This window comes from Eumetopias jubatus, unplaced genomic scaffold, assembly GCF_037043125.1.
Source record: "Eumetopias jubatus isolate StellerSeaLion01/CBP00866 unplaced genomic scaffold, mEumJub1_p1.0 scaffold_10, whole genome shotgun sequence".
In the NCBI taxonomy this organism is placed as follows: Eukaryota; Metazoa; Chordata; class Mammalia; order Carnivora; family Otariidae; genus Eumetopias; species Eumetopias jubatus.
This window is the reverse complement of record NW_028274816.1, coordinates 47,119,182-47,123,479: the sequence shown is the minus strand read 5'-3', so window position 1 is coordinate 47,123,479 and position 4,298 is coordinate 47,119,182.

Genomic DNA, 4,298 nt, shown 5'->3' with positions numbered 1-4,298 from the left:
GACGAGGCACCCACGTGGAAAGGAGAACTACGGTGGCCGAGGCGGTGCGCCTCTCCGCGCACGCGCACCGGCTACACCTGCGAGACGGCCCCGCCCCCTTGAGATTATGCTTGGGAGGATTAGGTACCCTGAGCTGAGCGGGGCTCAAAATCTGGCAGCCCCAGACATTCTGTGCCTCCGAATGCGCCGAGGTAGGAAGTACGCACCATTGGTATGAAGTAGTCTTGCCAAAAGATTTTTCCTGAAGTGGAATAATAGTATTATCGTTAAGACAAAAGTTTTGATTTTTACAGGTACACGTCAAAATACTTACAGAGGAAATTGCGGAGGGGGCCAAGAGTTGATAACTTGAAATTTGGCGTCAGACACAGAGATCCTTGACTTTTATATGTTTGAGATTTTCCATAAGGGAATTTTTTTTTTTTTTTTAATGCCTGTGGCACAACCTAGGTGAATTTTGAAAACAAAAGGCCAAGTTCTGGAAAAGGTGAACTTCAAAAGAAAGAAATCAGATCAATTGTTGTCAGGGTTTGGGTTCAGAGGGTAGGGACTGACCAGGAATCTACCTCTTCAGGTGATGAAAATGCTGTATATCTCAACTGTGGTGGTTATGTGACTTAGACATTTGTCAAAACTCAAAACCGTACCCCACAAGAAGGTGCGTTTTTCTGTATGTAAATTATACCTCAACCTGATTTTTTTAAAAATGCAGATTTCAGCGCGCCTGGGTGGCTCAGTCGTTGAGCGTCTGCCTTCGACTCAGGTCATGATCCCGGGGTCCTGGGATCGAGCCCCGCATCGGGCTCCCTGCTCTGCGGGAGGCCTGCTTCTCCCTCTCCCCTTCCCCCTGTTTGTGTTCCCTCTCTCGCTGTCTCTCTCTGTGGTCCGATAAATAAAATCTTAAAAAAAAAAAAGCAGATTTCAAAGGCACTCTCGCAGTCTTCATACTATAGTGTGCAAAGGTACTATAGTGTGCAAAGGAAGTGTATGTTTTCAAGGACTGACACCTTCAAGCAGGATATAAATGCCTCATGATGTTTGGCTCCAGCCCCAGCACAGACCTGGAGATGAAACCAGTTTGCTACTGGTTTATCACTGCCAATCTGCTTTAAAAGCTTTAGAAGGCACTGTGAAGTCTGACCTTGGTGTTCATTTCGTCTAGCCAAAGAGGCTGGACGAGTTGGCAGATACTTGTTATTTTAGCTATGTTTCCCAAAATATGTATTTTTGGTTATGGCAAAAAGAAACAAACTTCAAAACTGGTATTCTTGCTACCACAGCAAGACACCTTCCAGTAGTTACTGAGCTTTTTCCATCATCAGTCACCGGTTTATATAACACTACTGACTACAACCACTTGATCAAACTGTGATCACAGCATGAAGGCTTATTACTTAAGATGAATTTTCAAGATGTTAATTGCTGCCCCATTCTGGAATTCCAGAGACAATATAACATCAAATTTGAAACTGACGTTATTGGGGCACCTGGGTGACTCAGTCATTGGGCGCCTGCCTTCGGCTCAGGTCATGATCCCAGGGTCCTGGGATCGAGCCCCACATCGGGCTGCCTGCTCTGCGGGAAGCCTGCTTCTCCCTCTCCCACTCCCCCTGCTTGTGTTCCCTCTCTTGCTGTGTCTCTGTCAAATAAAAATCTTAAAAAGAAAAAAAGAAACTGACGTTATTGTGGGGTCCTTGGAAGTGTTAACAGAAAGGTCTTGGCATGTGTGAGATTTGAAGCATTCCACTTAATGATTTTATAGGGTTTGGACTTCCCTGGCAGTCACACAAATCAAGTTGATAGTATTTATGTATGTATGCGTGTATTCTCTGTCCCCAAGGTGGGGCTTGAACTCATGACCCAGAGATCAAGCGTCGCGTGCTCCAGTGACCTAGCCAGCAAGGTGCTCCCAGTTTGTATTTATTTGAGCAAGTACAGTATGAAGACTTTGAAGGCTGCTTGAATCTCACACTGTAGAGTTCTTCATGACAGTTAATTTTACCAACTTAACTGGGCTAGGAGGTGCCCAGATAGCTGGTAAAACATTATTTCTGGGATTGTCTGTGAGGGTGTTTCCAAAAAAGAATAGCATTTGCATCAGTAGACTGAGTAAAGATCTGCCCTCACCGGTGTGAGTGGGCATCACCCAGTCTGTTGAGGGCCCTAAGAGAACAAAAAGGTAGAGGAAGGGTGAATTCTCTTTCTTCTTCAGCTGGGACATCCATCTTCTCCTGCCCTCAGACTGAAACCTACCTGCCCTGGTTTCCCTGGTTCTCCAGCTTGTGGTAAACAGCATATTGTGGGACTTCTCAGCCTCCATAATCAGGTTTGCCAATTCTCGTAATACATCTCCTCACATATATCTGCATCCTACTGGTGATATTTCTCTGGAGAACCCTAAATAATACACTGTTCAAGAACTCACAATCGGGGCGCCTGGGTGGCTCAGTTGGTTAAGCGACTGCCTTCGGCTCAGGTCATGATCCTGGAGTCCCGGGATCAAGTCCCGCATCGGGCTCCCTGCTTGGTGGGGAGTCTGCTTCTCCCTCTGACCATCCCCCCTCTCATGTGCTCTCTCTCTCTCTCTCTCTCATTCTAATAAATAAAATCTTTAAAAAAAAAAAAAAGAATTCACAATCACTGGTAGCCATAGGACAAGGGGAAGCCACAAGGGAGGACAGTGGTGGTGGGGGGGGGGGGGGGAGGAGAGCAAGGCAGGGCCAAGGGACATGTGGCCATCCTAACTGACATGTGCAAGTTCCTTCTGCATAAAGCATGACAGGAGACTTGACGGCTGGCCTAGAGGAGCAGTAGTCCCACTCCTAAGAGATCCTTCATGTGAAGCCAAGTTAGCCTGAGGGGCTCTGCCACCTAGAATTTTTCTCTCTACAGACTTTTTTTTGTGTGCTTGCTCTTTTGTAATAGAGGAGATGCCTCTGATGGGAAAAGACCTTCCCATTTCATCAGTTATGTTAAGAAAGCAGGTGGGTTGGGATGCCTGAGTGGCACAGTCAGTTAAGCATCTGACTCTTGGTTTTGGCTCAGGTTGCGATCTCAGGGTTATGAAGTCAAGTCCTGCGTTGGGCTCCGTGCTCACCACAGAGTCTGCTTGAGTCTCTCTCCCTCCCTCCTGCTCTCTCAAATAAACAAATCTTAAAAAAAAAAAAAAAAACACAAAAAAACTAAAGGAGGTCGGTTACCAGGAGCCTCAACAGAGCCTGACTGTCAAAAAACATCTTTACATCACCTCTACCAAAGTGGGAAGTGGGCATTCACTTTTGGAATTTAAAAAAAGCAAAACAAACAATAGAGAAATGCTAACAATTTCTGAGTATCATTTTAAGCAGACATTTGCACCTGTATGGTCACTTTCTGTAAGTAGGACATTCCTCCCTTTGAACCTCCATGGGTGCAGTTTGCCTTCTCCTTATGGGAGCAAAAAATACAAATCCCGGCTTTTCTTGTCTTGAGGAAGGCACATGACCAAGCCAGAGTACAACCCATAAGTGGGCGACCCAGGAGAGAATGGGGTGAAGGCAGCTGTGACGACAGGGTCGGGGACAGCAGGGCTTTGTGAAAGGGGAGCAGTCTTCCCGTCCAAATTCTGTATCGTGATCTAGGGTGTAGATCCTGGAAGCTCAGCCTCTAGTCTACCCGTCCATTCTGCTCATTGACTTTTTTAAATAAAATTCCCTTTCTGGCTAGTTGGCCAAAAATATTACTTGGTATCTTGAATAGAAGATAAAAGGGTGGTTTGTTCAAAATCCTTTTTTTCAATGTCTGTCTTATAAAAGGAAAGCAGTACCTGAGCATCTGGCCGGAAGATGAGCGTCACCCTTGACCCAGACTGGGTATTCACCCAAAATAGACAATCTAACGCAGCTTTTTAGAACTATCCGGTGAACAAAAGTATGCAATTCCTCCAAAGTCACAGAGGTAAGGAGTGAACAAAGGAGAAGGAATTTGCTTACAGAAGCCAAGTTGCCCCCGTGACGCTGACTGTGCCCCAACCCCCTCCTCCACTCTCTTCTCAAGGGACCGTCCTCCACTCTGGATCTACTCACCACTTGCAGCCAAGCCTCAATCAAGCAAGGCACATCACTCCTACTGAGCACCTAACTCCTGTGTGCAGCACCACTTCTGGAGAGGAGAAGAGGCTGAGCCTACAACCTCCTTTGTGGCATCTTTATTTTTCTATCTGGTACATGAACAAAGTGAACATGGTCAGAAAAATCAGCTGCACCGAAACACTTCAGCCGGTTGTAAAACAGAGGGCACGTGGACATGGAAGGGCGGGG